A 17,910-nucleotide genomic window follows, 5' to 3' on the forward strand; every position below is an offset into this window, starting at 1 on the left:
ACACTTAAAATGACAGTCTGATTTTCTTTTTTAAATCTTAACAGCATTGCTGACTATGACATACATGGTCACTTGCCAGGAGAAAGCAGTTAAACTCTATAGAGTCCTCCAAGAAACACAGATTGCCTTGCACCAAAACAGTCCAGAAGTAAGAGATGCATCTTCAGGAGTCATCAAAAAGTGGTATTTATAAAAAAGAGTGTCATGTTGAAGATTATACCTCAATAATGATACTACTGAAAATTGTCAGATTTGTTCTCCCTCTACTTCCAGATCTTTCAGAAAATCCAGGCTGAAAATCACAAGCAATGGAGGGCAGCAAATCAAGAACATCAAGAGAGACCTCAGGAAAACATCCCAGGGTGGGAGCACTTGGAATTCTCCAAATGAAACCCTCAGAGCTCTCTGAAAACATCTAAAGGCCATGTCATGAAGTGTGAAGGGATTTCTGCAAACAAGATTCACCAAACAACATAAAGTGACTTTAGTTAGTCACTTGGCAGAGCTGCCCATGATATCACCACATTCCAGGCTCCTTAGGCTGAGCTGGAAGCCTTTGGGTTCATGAACTCCCAGAGCCTCTCCCAGCACACTTATCCTGACTGGGGCCACCTTGAGCTTTTCCAAGTGTCCCAAACCTCACCTCCAAGTGACTGTGGGCTTCCCCCTGTTCTTCCTGCTGCCCCAGGAACACAACAGCTCTGTCCTGTCTGTTACAAAATAGGGAGCAGAAGCTTTTCCAGAGTTTATAACTGAACGTGGATACAGTGGGGATGCAGTGACTTCACCAAGGTGTGGCTGCTCAGCTGAAAGCCATTGTGAATTACCAGGTCAAAGTCAATAGCAGAGGAAGAGGAAGAACAAAGTGTTACCTTGCAGGGACAACAGTAGCAAAATGTTGATGGAATGTGTAATTTTATGAATGTGCCAGGTCAGCTTTAAGGAGATTTAAAGTGTGCTTGTTTATAGCAGAGGAAAAAAAAAAAAAAAGTTGTATTTTTCCATACCACTTCAGACATGTTTGTTTTGGGTGAAGAAAAAAAATTTGCTGCGTCCTCACTGAACAGAAGGAGGCAAAATAGGACTTTACTGACTTTCCCCTTATGAATCAGCTATAAGACTGATCTACAAACCTACTCTGTAAAATCTGTAAACAGCTACTGAAAACAGGAAACACTCATTTTGACTTTCAAGGGCCTAATTTACAAAGGCTGATACTCAGAAGCTTTCTTTACAAATATTTGTACCCAATCTGGAAGTTCTTTGTGTTTGGTGTGGCACTGTTTATTTCAGCATGTACCCATATTTTAGCTGGAAACTTGCACAGAAGATCTGAAGAGGAGTTGTAGAGGAACCCATCCAGAGTTTGGAACAAACACAGCAAGTTCTGCTACAGTCATCACATCAGAAGCACAACTCTCCCATACTAACACTGCACTCAAAATTAAATTTTCAAAATTAAAAATCTCTCTGTGCACTTACACTCACAAATTCTAATTAGCAGCAGAAGTAAAGCCTGACAGAGTGACACACCTCCATGCCAACAACTCTTGGCAGATCTGGGAAATGCACAATGCAATCAATAAATGCAGGATTTTCCCCTCTAGGAAGCAGAATTTTCCTCTTTTTACTGGTCATAGCCAGTAGAGCACAATGTCATTAAAAAATCCCAAATGTCCTTTTTTGTCCATGGAGAATGACAAAGGTGGCACCAGAGAATTTACTCTTGCTGGGGTTTAGTAGGAAGTACAGGAAGAAAAAAAGAGGGTTTATTTCTATCTGAATTCTAAAAATACCTATTTACTGCATGAGTAATGGGTTCTTCTTCCACTCCTGAAATCACCAGCATTCCAAAAATTAGTGCTTTTCATCCTGCAGCCTCTATCCCAGTGGGAAGAGCTGGCACAAAGAAAGCAGTAACAGAGCCAGGCGGCAAGTCCAAGTGGGCTGTGAAAAAGTGAGGAACTGCCCAGACCTTTTAAGATACAAAAAAAACTGTGGCAGAGCAAGACTCCATGTTAAAGCTGTGTGGACAATAAAAAGGAATTCAAGAAGAAAGTTAATACTTTCTGAGGCAGGACTGAAGTTGCCTGTGGAAAAAACAGCTCTGCCTCTACTGCTTAAAAGGAGAGGTGTGGGGAAAGAGGAATATTTTAAGTCAAATAATTATGTGGATTAATTCTTGTCACTCAGTGCATTGGTGAATGGTCTCCTCCCTAACCCCTGCCCCTCCTACTGCACACATTCTGTTCCTTAGCCTGGCTCCTTGTCCAGTCAATCTTGGCACATCCCTATTTCTTCACTCTGCCTTTGAACTGTGTTTCCATTTTGGCCAAATGTCTGATTTAACACTGTGCAGTGGGACTTTTTCATTCTGATTCTTTCTCTTTGAAAAAGCCCAGCTGGTGGATTTATAAAACGGTCTTGTTCTCCTGTAGAGATAAATCTGACACAGGACACTGTAGCTGAAGTTCCTTCTTTGTCTGCCACTCCCTGGGTGGATATAAAGGTATTTCCCCTGAATTCTGTGCTGTGCATAAACATCTGCTAATGCTGGAGTGAAAACACATCAAGATGCTTTGGGATACATGTTTCAAATACAACTGCTTATTTTCACATTACTATCCTGAAACAGAACTTTAAAAATAAGGAATAGGAGAATCTCTCAGACTGAAGTTTACAAACTTAGTGTGTCATTTCAGTCGAATCCATCAATCAGTGCATTTTGACCCAGCTACAGACAGACAAACAGAAATCTGACTATACCATTGAGGTGCTCATACATAAAGTGAAAGAAGAGGGCCAAAAGGTTTAAAAATTAAAAGTAAAGAAGTGTAGTTCCATAAAATTTGAAAGTCCACATGGAAAAACCCCCTTATTTTCAGAATAAGTAATTGTCCCAAGATAATTAAGGATTTCTTTTCAACTTTAATACTCTCAGCCACTTCCACGAGGTCTTTTGAAGGTATTTAACCAGGTTAAGTGATCTGTATAATATCTAGTGCTGAGAAAAGCAGAAAAAGGGACGTAGAGAGGCAGCAGGGCAGAGGGAAGGGCCAGACAAACATTTTGGAGGCAGCACAGTCTTAGATCATTTTAAATTGATTGTGAAACCACAACCCTGAGAGCAAGAAACCATCAGGATTTCTGTAATATATCAGTGAGATAACAGAGAAAGGACCTGGTGAAACAAAGTGAGTCACTTGGGGAGAGGCATCTACTCTCAGCTCTGAGAGAGTCTTGATGGCAAGTTGTTGGTTTAAATATTACTTCTACTTTTTGATGTGACTTCTTTTTTAATAACTGCATCAAAATTCCAACAATTTACTGCCCTAAGTCACTCAAGAGCTTTTGCAGACTCTCCTCCCAGACAGGTCTTTTACTCATAGGAACCAGTTTTCTTGAGCCACACCTTCCACAAAACAAGACCTAGAGAAAGCTTCATGTATCAATTTTTCTTCTGAATTATAAAAAGGAAATGAAAATACTCTTTCTGATTCATCATTCTCATGGGACTTCTGCAAGAAACCTGTGTTAGTTCCTATAAACCCATTAATACACCCTCCCCCCACCAAAAGAAAATAGGCAGAACTGTGGCTTTTTATTATTCTTTGTCCAAAGAGGCCTAACTTTCCACTGTCTTTATTATAATTCACCTGTAATTGCATTCCCTACTCCTTTTGTTTATTGAGACTCAATAGAATTTTCCTAAAATCCTCTTTTGTTACTACCTATTAACCAGCTGATTAACAGCTCAATTTGCTCCCTTCTCTATTGCCATTTCAGTCCTCTTGCATCACGCTTTTTAATTCAATTAAAAAAACCCAAAAAAACAACAAAAACCAGCAATATTAAAAAACATTTGGAAGTTACACTGTCCTGTGTTTATTTCAGTGGTTATCATTGTTAAATAAAAATTCCATATGAAGAGGAAACGTCTGCTCCAAAGGCAGTATATTATTGTTGTACTTCTTGCTTTTTAATTCAATTAAAAAAAACAAAAAAACAACAAACAACAAAAACCAGCAATATTAAAAAACATTTGGAAGTTACACTGTCCTGTGTTTATTTCAGTGGTTATCATTGTTAAATAAAAATTCCATATGAAGAGGAAACGTCTGCTCCAAAGGCAGTATATTATTGTTGTACTTCTAAAAGCATTTGACATGACCATGGAATGAGCACAGTAAGTTTGGGCATAGGTAGAGAAGAAACATTTACCCCTTGTCACCCTAATTGACAGACTTGCAAAAATTGACATTCTCCCTTTAGCATGTTTTAGTAAAGCTAAAAATGTCACTAATGATCTCAGTTTTTTTTTTCTTCAAGGAACTGAAAGAACTAACCAAAAATACAGAATGCCTACAAGAGCGTTTCTTGGTATAGGAAAAGCAAATCAGCACAACACCCCCACTCCCCTTCCCCCCCAAGTCAAATTTCTAGACAGGTGGCCATATGTTCCTTTAGTTCACAGAGTTCACATCTCATTTTTGCTGGCAAATCAACAACAAACTTCTGCCCTTCTATGGTCATTCACTTGACTTTTTGCCAGTGAGTCAAAGCATTCTTCCCCCAAAAGAAAACACCTCGCCAGCATCATTTACTACTCCCCCTAAAAATACTTTTAGCACAACATTACAGGCATACTTTTGACAACTGTGCTTTTGGAAGGCAGCATTCTCTAGAGCAGTCAGACAATAAAAGGTTTACTGTTCTAAAAATGTGGCTACTGACTAAGAACAGACAGGCATCAACAAGAACTTGAAGATAAATGTTCATTTCTTGTCTTTATAATCATAAAAGGTTTTACTGTCTACAAGCCTGGATAAACAAAGTCATTTAGGCTTGTAACTCCCAGCACCACAGCATTTTTTAATACATCAGCATTTCAAAATTCTCTTGACTTAGACCTACAAACAAAAAACCAGAAAAAATTTATAATACTTTTTCATGCTATACTTCATTCTTGTTTTCTTGCCTCAAACTAAAAATTCCTTTAGAAAGCAGGGTTAAATTCTGCCTACATCAAATATTCTTGCAGATGATTGACATCAACAAAAAATAGGCGCCATGTTATTATTAAAACATAAAATTGTAACAGCCCTATAGCCATGGTTAATACCAGAACAATTTTTACCATCCTTTGCTTTTAAAGACACTTTGCTGCATAGATACTTTGCAAAATGACATCTGCAAAAGAGGAATGAAGATGGGATTTGGTAGAAAATGCAGTTTGGCAGAACATTACAACAAACACGGCAAGCATTAAGTAGTGATCAAGCCCTGTGTTTAATCTTTCCATAATAATATGAAGGAAATAAAGATAAGGTCTGTTAGTTCGTTACTCAAAACTAAAGGGTGGATTTTAAGACAGAGAAGACTGAACTTGACTGTCAGAATATCTCAGTGATAGAAAAATGTATCTTCACAGATCTTCTCCTCAGCATCTCCAAGGATGACAAAACAGAGATACTCCAGTAACATTAAGGACAAATTACAACACCCAAAAGCTGTTTCCCATTTGTGATTTGGATGTTGTGGTTTGTGTCTGATCAGAAGAGTGTTCTGCACTGCTGTGCAATGTTCCCAATCCCACATGACCCTCAGATCCTGCCTAACAGTGACTGCTACGAGGCAGCTCCTGGGCTGCAGCTCAGCCCCTCAGCACAAGCTCGTGTGTAAACACCAGGGTTTACAGCCCATTTAATACTTTGGGTTCAGAGAGCCCATGGAGAAAGTTAATCCACTGCACTGGGAGAATGAGCTGGCCTAATGTCCCATGTCACAGAGTTCCTCAGATTTCTCCCTGCCTCTGTGGACTTCCATTGCTGGCCTCAGCAGCACGACTGCAGATTTCACGTGCCAGAGCACAGCTGGGTGTTAGCCCCAGACAGGCCAGCTGTGTTTAAACAAAAGAACTCAAATGAGAGCTAACAGTGTATACCAAAAGACCTTGGACTTAAATTGCTTCCTTCACTTTCCTACCCCCCTCAATAAACTAAGGCAGTTTAAAACAGGTTGATAAGGAAGTCGCTGCCACAAGTGGGAAGAATATTCTGGAATGAAGATGGGGTCACCCACCTGAATTGTCAGACAATTCTACACTCTTTGCTGCCCAAACAAGAACACTAAAACCAAAGAACAGGCTGAAACCCATTGCCCAGGGAAAACTTTGATATTTACCTTGCTCAGTGCTAGAAGAAAAAAGAGAGGCAGAGGAGAAACAGTGAGGGGAATGGTGATGTCATGAATAGCAAGTTCTATAATGAGCTCATGCCCCTTCTGTTTGTGAAAGAGATTAGCACTTTCTGAACAAGGAACAGGCAAAGATAAGATTAAATAACCTCCAGCTCTTCATTAGCTCACGCATTAAAGTGTCACAGTGCTGAAACTGGAGATTTTGGAGATGTTCATTATTAGTGCTCAGCTGATACAACTGAAAAGAGAGGATGACTGTGTGATACTATGAGTGTTTTGTTTGTTTGTTTGTTTTTTCCTCAATTGCTATAATTTTCTTGTATAATACTTGTCTGATATAAATACTGAATGGATAAAGTAAGGGCATATATTTTGGCTTTGTATTTCCAATTTAGTTGCAGAGGCCTGAGATATGGGCTGTGGCAAAGTCTTTAACCCAAACACCTGAAATAAGGGTCATGTTTTGAGCGCTAGAGGACTCCAAAAGCTTTACAACATGCTTATGAAAATACCAAAAAATTTTTTAAAAGTTCTACATTCATCTGTGCGATTTTTTCTTTTAATCAATTAAACCAGATGGCAAAATCTACTAAACTGTGGCTAGGTGTTTATCTTTTGAAGGGGAAGAAATCTGCCCTTGTGAACAAACACTGAAATTTTATTTTACCCTCGGCCACCCACAGTGTGTTTACTCATCACACACAGAGACCTGCTGTAAAGTAACCAAGAGGATAATTCTGACTTAATTTTCAGGGTTTAATACTATGCATGAGTGATAAAATTAAATTTAGACTCCAAGTAAATATTCAGGGTTCAAGCACACCAGTTGGTTTGCTTTCACAACCAGGCAAACAAGCAACAAAAGAAATCTAAAAAGGTGTAATGTAATATCACAGGAAAGAGAGAATGCTATAAGCTAAAGCACAGGCACATTTCACAGAAATCCAATAGCTGTCTATGTGGTTATAGCTCTAAACCTACATGATTGTATCTCTAAAACTCTGTTTAATCAAGTACCCACAGGGCTGACTGTAAATGGAGCCCCTTTTGTCCTGGTTATCAAGTCCATCCAGCAGGGAGCTGCTGTGAGGTCGCTGCAGAGATGTGCTGATAACAAAAGATAAAGATTTCTCACCAAGTTCTGCAGATGTTAGACATTCTTCCTGGGAAAATTCTAAGGATATCTGAGGACACAAACTCAGATTCTTGATGAGCTAGAGGCAAAACTCAGATGCTTGAGCATTGAAGTAGAAGGCAGAGCTCAGTCAAGGCTCCTCAGTACAATGAGCAAAGTCAAATTTTGTTGTCCAGGCTTTTCTCAGACATGCACACACACACACACTTCTCCCACCCCACCAAGAGGAAGAGAAACTGCAGGGATGAATGACAGGATGAGGTGGCTATGGATGATGAAAGGAGCTGAGAGGAGCTCAGGTGATCTCTGAAGGCACCAGCAAGATGTGCAAGGGAGCTCTGGGTGACAGCAAGGCCTTCAAATCTTCATCCAGGCAGGTGCTGCTTTCCCTGCTTCCATTCCCCGTCTTTTCAGCCACAAGCTCCCCAGCTCCTGTCCACTTCTCTGCCACAAAAAACAGACCCTGCCCTCACCACTTCACACTGCACTAGTCAATCCCCAGAGCTTAGGAACTGACTTTATCCCTGTGCCTCAGGAGCTGCAGGGGGGAAAGGGACAAGCAGGAGAAGACAGAACAAGCCCAGCCCGTTTGTGCTGCTGATACAAAGTTTGGCACAAAGCAATCCTCCCTCCCAGTGCTGTATAGAAAGAGCAGGGATAATTAGCTTTATAAATTCTGCCTTATTTTACTTAGAGCTGACCGTGTGTTTCCCTGCAATAGGGGGCAGACAAAGGATTTGCAGTCAAAACCCTCAAGGTACCACAGCCCTTCCTTGGCTAGCAAGTTCACCTTGCCCATTGCTTGTTGAACACTAACAGGCTTGTTTTCTAAATTAAAATTTAATCACAGCTTGGCAGGTGGATAACATGACACTAATGGAAGCCTTTCACTCAAGATTACTCAGAAAATTTTATGCATAGAAATCAAATTGAAACTTTTCCTGCATGAAAACGACCAAACCAATGACAATTCTTTGTCAAGATGAGAATGAATGGGGACTTGCACAAACTCCAAAGTTCGGAGATGAAGTATGAAATTTACAGCAGACACAGAGTTGAAGGACTAAGAAAAGAACTGAACTCAGGAAAAGCAATTGCTTTGTTTGTCTGAAATGCTGCGAATTCCACATATTTCACATTAGAAGCAATTTGTATTTTTTGTAAATAACAAAGTAGCTAAGTAGGCACTGGAACACATGGAAAGCAGTTTACATTGTATTATTGGATTTGGATTACTGGAGGAACAAATCACAGAACCCACTGGAGGGGATCCTTCAGTGACAGCTGCTGGAGTAAGAGAAATCAGCATAAGAACAGCTTCAAGAGCTCTTGGAGCTTTGTTTTCAAGCATATTTTTATACTAATGAGCACCACACATATTGCAGACAGCTGACTAAATAAAAAATAAAAAGAAAAGACCATCAAGATTATCTGTTCTAGCCAGTGCCTGGCTGTAGAGGCAGCCTGGCTGACTAAAGCAGGGGAGATAAGTATCAGTGAGTTATGAAAAATGCCATTACAGCAGGCCAGGAGCAAACAGGCAGAGCACTGGGAGGAACAGAGCTCAATATAGCGTGCAATGACTGCAAGCTTCAGTGCCCACATACTAAGCTTTCTGTACTGTAATGGTCTGATAAATTCATTTTGACCCAGAGACCAGAGATAAATTGTCTTAGCAATACAAACAAACAGCTAAGCAATTAGGGCAAAGTTTTTTGAGAAGGTGGTGATAACATCTAGAAGCATTATTGGGCAGGGGAAAAAGCAGCCCTGGAGATAGGGCATTTAATCTGGAGTAAAAGAGAGAGTATAATGGCTTCTCCAAATTGCAGAGCACTAAAAGAAAAAGCAGACAAGCAACTGGCACTGGTATTTGTCTGGCATCTATTTCAGTGTATCCAACCTGAAAAGCAACTTCCATTGTCCCATTTGGAGTTCATCAAGTTTGGCCTATAAAAAGATTTAACATGTGCAGCTGTGAAAGTGTCAGAGCTGAGAAATCCATGAGGAACCATCAGGTTTTACAGAATTGCCATCATTTAAATTTCCTGGAAGTAACTTATTAAAATAGAGTTTTCAAATGCAGAGATTAATGCAGTGGTCAAATTAAAAAAGCAGCAATTTCATCTACCAGTTTTCACATATCAGCCCTATTTAGGCACAGACATATGTTAGTCACATTGGCTGCAACAATTCCATTACCAGAAATAGGAGTAATTAATATTTAACCCAAATTGTGCGTTAATTTATCAACGAGTATTTCAACATTACTTTAAATCTATGCCATTAAATATGGTATAATATACATATATATATATGTATATATAAATGAGTGAAATTCCAGGTCTAGAATACATTCCTTCAGTTTTCCAAGAAAATAGCCATGAGAAGATATAAGGTGATCTCTCAAATTGCTAACTTTTGTTGTGAGCATCTTGCACACAATAAGAGAGTTTTAATAGAGATATCTGCTCATTGCAAAGCACCTAAATTTTATTTTAGACAAAAAGAAATATGGAGGAGATACATTTAAATGGTACTTTTACTGCAGCTGAATGACCAGTGGCTCTCAGTGTTCACTGAAGAATGAGAATTAGCATTGTTTTTAAACACACAATGAAGACGTAAATGGCATTTGCTTTACTAAAGAACTTATTTTTCCCTTGTAAGATTTTTCTTTAAAGTGTATTTTAGGAAATTTTAAAAAATCATTAAGACACAAACATACAGGAGAAGTATTTTTGGAGCTGCCATAAACAATCCATAGCCTTAAGTCCATCCCATAGAACAGAAGCAGCTCCAGTAACTCAGCCAGGCCATGTGAATTCCAGTATCCTGTAATGCAGTGAAAGCAAGTGTGTCTTGCTTCATTGGGTACTATGTTGCACCATACAAAAGTCTACAAAAGCCACCTGAATGAAATGAACAATTATTTATATTCCAATAAGGAAAGGCACTTGACCAATAAATACAGAATAAGACTGTCTAGAAATTGGCAAATAAGGCAAGACTCCAGCACCCCTTGATAAACACCAAATTAACACTTAAAAAACAAAGAAAATAGTCTTCCTTCTTTCATTTTAGGCTAAATGCACAGTCTGCTTGCTTCCTGAAATTTTCATAAACACCAAATTAACACTTAAAAACAAAGAAAATAGTCCTCCTTCTTTCATTTTAGGCTAAATGCACAGTCTGCTTGCTTCCTGAAATACAGTCATAACTCCAAAATGTTTGTTTAGACTCCACTGTCAAACATCATCACCAAATGATGCCATTTCAATTTATGAGCAATGTATTATTGTTCATATTATTTTGAAAGTTTTAAAGTAGATTTTCATAATATTGGTAATGATGAAATACTAAAGAAATACATAAACTGCATTTTCTAACTGTTCCTGATACCTGTAATAACACTTTATTTCCTATCTTTTTTTTGTCCTCAATGCACCCATGACAACTTTTCACTTAACCACACTGAGCTCTCTTAACTTTCACTTACAGTTTCTGAATTTTTTTCCTCCTTGATGCTGCCTCAGAAATGATGCCTTTAGGAGCAGCATGTTAGACAGGCATGTCACCTCTTCAGAAAGCAGGCTGTAAGGATTAAGTGACTCTCTTGAGTGGAAGGCAGGATTCTGGCTTGCAGGGTTGCTGTCCATGCTCAGAAGGACAGCAGAGTAACACTTAGCTAATATTAAGGTAAAATGAAAGCTTCCTGCCTTACAAAGAGTGATAGGTTTTTATCTCAGCTCTCCCCTCCACAAGTTCTAGCCAAAAAAAATGGTGTCTTCATGCCTTCAAGCTTTTCTCCATCTTTTTTTGACCCTAAGTGCTTCTACAGTCCCTGTCATGCAGGGATGGGCTTTTGGTTGGTATGAGAGAGGGGCTGCCTTGGTCACAGGAGCAGCCTCAGGGAAGCAGCAAAGAAGGAAAGGAAAGGACAACTGGTATGAACAATTTCCAAAGTACTTTTTGTGTTGAATGTTGCCAATGCAAAGCATACCCTGTGGTTTATGGATGGAGCTCGACCACCTGAGCAATGACCTGGATGCTTAGGCTGCAGACACCATGGATTCCTGTTCCTGCTTCTCCTTTGCCTCAGCAAATTTTACACAAACAGACAATGAGGAAAACCAAGTTCCTATGACCAGAAGAGGCACAGGCATGGTTCAGCCACATCCAATTCAATGTCACAGGAGAAGTGCTAAAACACAAAATACTGCAAAACCACCAGATCAGGGGTAACAGCAAACATGTGCTTGGTTATTTCTACAGAAGGGACAGAGTCACACTTCTCTGTGCAGTGCAACCACCACGCTTTTCCCACCAAGGTTTTTTATCCTCCCCTCCCCAAAGCACAGGTGCCACACGTGGCACACTTTTATTTTGCCTGCACACGTGGCACATTTTTATTTTGCCTGCCATTGACAGCCTGGGGTGGTCTGATACGAAGGGTTGCACTGTATTCTTCAGCAAACAACACTCTTTCATGTTATGTTTTTCCAGACTTCCAGCACAGCTGCACATAGAGGCAAACTCTATCATATGTCATGGTGCTTGGAAATTACAACTGAGTTATAATAATAATTAACTAAATATAATAATATAATAATTAACTAAAACCTTGACAAATTTTGGCAACCAACCAAAGCCTTGATAATGTGATTCCCCCCTTCCCTGGCTTTCTCTTCACAGACAAGACACCAGGAATCCAATCCAGCTCCTTGTACCCCTTTCAATAACAAATATTATTATTGCCTTTTTTCTATTTTCTTACTTGCTGCTGAGATAAATAATTTCTGTGTAAAGTAAAGCCATAAAGGCAAGTCTTCAATTTTATCTGGAAACCGATGCATTCTTTGTAAACTATTTTCTTAACAGATATTTGCAGCCATATATCCCAGAGTCACTTCACACCCCTACCACGAGAAATTTTATTCACACTTCAAAATTCTGTGAAATTATTAGAAAACTTATTAAGGGGAAAAAAAAATCAATTCTAAAAAACGTTTTGCAGAAGCTTCTGTTTCCAAAGCAGCTTTTATGTCACACTTTTCCATCAGATCTGCAAATTTTCCTGCATAGAGGTTTGCATGATAATATGCATTCAGTTTTCTTTTGACAGCCTTCAGTGGGCTGTTACAATAGTCTGTTTTCCAGGAAAGAAAGTCTAACCACCATAGCAAGCTGAGCCTTTGGGGGTTGGTTAAATTGCTCATTAAACTGGTGTTTAAGTATAGTAGAGGTTTTTCTTAGTGTGGCAACTTGCCAATTTAACATTGGGGAAATTCAGATGCAGATAAATTAAGTTTATAAGTAAGCTTGCTGAAATGACAAATGGGGTTTGGAAAGCTGAAACGGGAGTTTCTGTTTCTCCTGTGTTATGGGGCAGTGCCCTCCACTGGCCAAATGTTCTCACTTTTGGAATAAAAGCAAAAATTCACCGTGACTCCAGAATAAATACTTCCAAACCCGCTCAGAATCAATGTCAAATTCTTATAAAAGCTACTGCATACTGCCACCAATTTATACTAATGCCAGCCGTGCTTTCATATTACATGGTAATAAAAATACTTTGGGTGCTGAAATAAATCCCAAGGCAGCCCTTCTAAAGAGTTCCAAATTAGAAGTGACAAGACAAAAATGGGTAGTGCTAAAAAGTGTAATTTAACACATGACCATATAATGGTAAAAAGCATAGAACCAGATTAGCAATTACTACTGTCTGTTAAATTTTCACTATTTTACCTCATTTTTTTCTGGTCAGAACTGACAGATGCTTGCAAAACCCCCTCTTTGAAGCAATTTATAATGTTTTTCAGTGCCATGCTGAGCTAACCATGAAGTACCCTCCTTTGAATATAAATTTGATTTTCCACCCCAGTACACAGCAGGGTACTCCCCAGTCCCTGCAGAACCCAGCTCTGGCGAGGTGGGCAGCAGCTTTGGTCTGTTCTTCCAGGCAGCCTGCAGTGAGCACAAACACCCACAAAGAGCACCCAACCTCCCCTGGCTTCCTGGAGCCTCAATCCTCACAGAAGGTCCTGCTCACAGCTGGAGATTAATTTGGGATGCTCTTTTTGCATCAGGATTCACCAGTGATGACACAGAACGGGGCACTCAGTCACCCTCATCCTCAGGGTCTGTTCCCCCATTAAAAGAGGGGTTTTTTTGCATCCTTTGCCTCACCTCAGGTCTATCTTTTCCCTTCTCCTCAGGGGGGGGGAAAGATTGTTTAATAACCACATTTTCATGGTGGGTTTTCCTGCTAATCCTTTTGTAGGTGAAACTCCCTTGTTTCCCACAATCTAAGAGCCAGTTTTATCCTGGGGTAACCCACAGTACCATGAGTGGTGGGCACATATCTATATCCACCTTGTTTCCAGGTTTCTCATTGTCTGTTGGCTTTTGACACTTCCTAATTCCCACTCTCATGTACATTGAACGCAGGTGTTACTGAGGCACTAGTTCTGTCCTCAGCATGGCACTGAAAAACATTATAAAAAAATATTTAAAAAACAATGGAGGAGGTGTGAACAGTGGGTATCAGGTTGGTTCCACAGTCAGGTCTGTGCTTCTGTTACATTAAAGACCTCACAGTGAAGCAGTGAGCCATTTTCACAGCACACTCACCTCACACACAGGACTGCAACACAAGCACCTTCATTATTTCTAAACCTCTGCTCAGAACTGGCTTAACCAGGGCTGGATTAAACCCGTGCCTCCTAAGCTCAGCTTGACTCTGCTGTGGCCAGAGCCTCAGAAAGAAGAGCACCTGCTGGTCTGACTCTCAGCCCAAGAGAAGCAATGAAGCCCCATTTTCCCTGTGGGAACAGCTCTGAGCTCCCTGCTGCAGCTGAGGAGTTACTGCTCAGCTGTCCCCTGAGGGCAGACCATGGGCACTGTGTGTGCATCTCACCTGCCAGAGGTTCCCTGCACTGCCCTGCTCCCCTGCAGGGACCTGCTGACATTCACCCCCCTGTGACCCCAGCAAGCCACAAAATGCACACTCAACCACAGCTGCTCAACCACGCTGACAGAGAGAATTTCTGACTTTTGCTTTTCCTTACAGTGGAAAGAGCTTTAGACACCACAGCTCTAAACCACGGAGCTCTGAAAAACAAAAACAGGATGTCTGCCTCTAAAGCTGCTGCTGTGTATATTTTTCCTGAGACTGTGCTATCAGGGACCAGGTTGGTTTAATCTTTCAGTGCAGTCTATTGGCCAAATTATCTTTTTCCTGATGGAAGGTTAAACTCTGGTGTGAATGACAGAAAATGTTGTCATGGCCAAGGGTTCATGTCATCACAATAAAAATAGAAGCAGCTGGACATAAAAAAAATTTAAAATACTAAGTTTAAAAGTTATTGGGTTCTCCTTCACTATTGCAAAACTCCAGTGATTCACTGATGAAGTCCTCCTCTGACTGGTTCATCAGAGAATTTGAAATATTAGGTGAGTAACTATGTCAGGCAGTGAGGCAGTCCAAACATTTCTTGCTAAAAATAGAACTACTTATCAACTGACTGAAATTAATATATTTATTTCATCCATCAGAATTGATTAATCTCTAACACCATTATTTTTATTCAGCTTTGGACACCTCAGAAGCAGCCATTATAAACCAACAGAGCTCTAGTCAGGTCAGCAGCACATGAGATTTTTGGTTCCTGAGAAAATGGGCCAAAGATACCCAGCAAGAACTTCAGGCAGCCACAGAGTTATAAACTGAATATGATGCTTTTGTCCCCTGGCTCAGGAGTTGTTCACATTTGTGCAGAGATCACCAGAAACAAACACTATCCCAGCTGTCTAAGGGATCCAAAGCAGCTGTGTTCCTACAAAAAGGTCTCTCAAGCTCCATTTTCCAGCTTGCTGCCTGATTTCACTGACAGCTTCTACCAGCTTACCTTCTCCAGGCTTGCATGGACCACTCACATCAGAATTCCACAGGTGGATGCATCCACCACTGACACCTGGGCAGTGCTGCAACACATTGAACTGGTTTGCTTTCAGTCAAATATCACCTTAAACATTAATATCAGCAGTTTTCAAGCAGCCTGGTGCTTGCTTGGCAACACCCACCTGAGTTACTGTGATGTGAATCTGCTACACGTGTGCAGATTGATGGGACAGAGGCTTGTCTAAAGCAATGAAGCTCAAGGGTAAGAAATCTGTTTTCCTGGGATATCATTTGCTCTTCCCACACAATGGAGGGAATTTGCAAGAGCGTGTGGCCTAAAGCAAAATTTATGTCACCAGAGAGCATCTCTGCTGTCATCCATCCAGCAGAGCAGACTTGATGAGCACCTATTGTTCACATTACAGAAAACAACCCTCAAAACATTACAGTTGTAGACCTGGCACCATGTTTAATAATCAACACAGGAAGCTGAAAAATGACCAGTGACAGACTTTGAAATAAAGGTTTACTGCAGGATTGATTTTGTAGCTTAGAACACTTGCTGAAGGCAAACAAAACTTTAGCTTTTGGCAGCTCCTCAAAGTCAAAGTTGAGTTCACAAAGTGCCTCACGTGAAACTGTCATCATTGTGGGATCCTGGCATGAACTGATATGTGAAAGCCAAGTTTTCACTTATTTTGCAAGTTGGGAAGGCTCACTGTAGGTTCATATATACTTACACACCCACACACTCCCTTTTGGCTGAATTTTACTCTTGGAAGTGTTTTTGTTTTATCATTGACTGTTTTTATGACTCTAGGATGAAGACTTGTAACCCTAATTAAGGGAAAAGCAGAAGTCACACTGTTTTGGAAAGCTCACACACCAAAGCAGCACACACCAAGACTTACCTGCTTACACTTCTGCCAAAAGACAAGATAAATAATTACACTGACTATATCTAATATTGATTGTGTGCCAGGAACATACAGTGTTAATATCTCACTGTTTGCATTGAAATTGGGAATTTAACCTGGATCCATAAATACAACACATTCTGTGCTCCTCTCATAATGTTCACAGTTTAAAGAAGGAGACACTACACATTTCTGCTCAAGAATCAACTTGACTCTAAAATTAATGCATCCTAGTAGGTAAAAATGCAGACATGGAAAATGAGATGATCAGTATTATAGGTGAAAACTGCTATGCTCAATTTAGAAACAGAAAACTAGATGAAATGATGTTTTGGCTTTGTTCTTACATGGCACCTTTATAATTTCTAGCCTTATGTTTTCTATACATTTGAAGTTTCTTACTAGTGTTTAGAAGCTATAATTTATACATATGTTTTTTATTGTGGAACTTAGAATATAAAAATCTTTAATTTAGCAATTTCAGTTGCAAGATCATTCTGCTTCCATACACTTGACATCCAGATCAAGAGGAATTAATGATTTCACAGTATATGACTTTAAACTGTGTAGCACAGTACTTAAAACCTCTCCATATTTCAATTTCTTTTTTCTTTTGTGTACTTGATTATCTTTCTGCTACTCCTTATTTTTCCCACAAGGGAGAAATTCATTTAAAAAAAAACAATAGGAGCTAAAAATACAGGTACAGTTTGCACTACAAAACATAAGTCACAATACCACCATTTTTCATGCACTAAATTGTAGAAACAAGATTAGATCTGAGGGTTTTTTTCCTCAAATGCAAAACCCTTTGCTTGCACTGTGCTGAATAAAAAGAAGAAAAAAGACCAATTTGATAGAACAATTTAGAATTCTCTGATTTGAAGGCAAGGCCAATATGACATGTTGGGGAAATACAAGGACTGGGATATCCTATATGAAAGCACAGTACAGTTACTACAGATGTAGCAGACACATCATCTCTATGAGTTCCCTGGACAGAAATCTTTTTCTTTTTTTTTAACCTCAGATAAAGTGTTTTTCCAGTGACAAGCCCAAATGCTCTCCTGCAAGAGTGATCTCAGCTGAGTTTTTCACCAAATTACCATAACATTCAAACATCAACTTCATGAGCCTGTTAACTGAGGAGGTCTCATCACAGCATTATTTGTATTGGTTTCTGATGGGAGATAAAACATTGCTATGGCACCTGGATGTTCTAGTGCATCCAGGCCTTGCCCTGTGTTTTAATGCTTTGGTTTACATTTGAAATTTACTCCAGAATCCCCATGCCCAAAACAGGACATGTACATTACAGGACCAAAGCATGAAGGTTACTCAAGATCCTGATAAAACACAATATAAAGTTGTCCTGCAGGATTATTTTAGTTCCAGAAGTATTTGTTAAGCCAAGTAAAAGCAGCAACTCAATAATTGCAGTGAACTCCCTGATGGGGATTTTCTGTCCTGGACAATACTTCACTTTCATATTTGTGGAACATTATTTCCTTAAAAGTTTGCCTGCTTTATAAAAACATTACATGAGGTAGCCTTTCTATTTTCAGGCTGTACCTATAAAGGACTATTTCATTTAGGTGTCCAATCAATTCATATTATGACAGCTTCAGAGCTTAACCTGATGGGGCAGTCTACAAGTATAAAACTGTCTGTAAAGCTTACAGTTCTCAGAAACTGTTTCAGCTGCCTTAAAAAGTGGGAAAACAGACACCAAGACTGCAAGTCACCTACCAGTGAGC

At 39.7% G+C, this 17,910-nt stretch overlaps 1 protein-coding gene across 3 annotated transcripts in view; it reads right to left on the minus strand.

Annotated features, from left to right (window-relative positions):
* Positions 1-17,910, minus strand: part of LOC120501714 (potassium voltage-gated channel subfamily KQT member 1-like) — a 415,370-nt gene that overhangs the window by 318,973 nt on the left and 78,487 nt on the right. The gene's annotated exons all lie outside the window — the stretch shown is intronic.

The sequence above is a fragment of the Passer montanus genome, unplaced genomic scaffold (assembly GCF_014805655.1).
Source record: "Passer montanus isolate IOZ18808 unplaced genomic scaffold, ASM1480565v1 scaffold20, whole genome shotgun sequence".
NCBI classification, from domain to species: domain Eukaryota; kingdom Metazoa; phylum Chordata; class Aves; order Passeriformes; family Passeridae; genus Passer; species Passer montanus.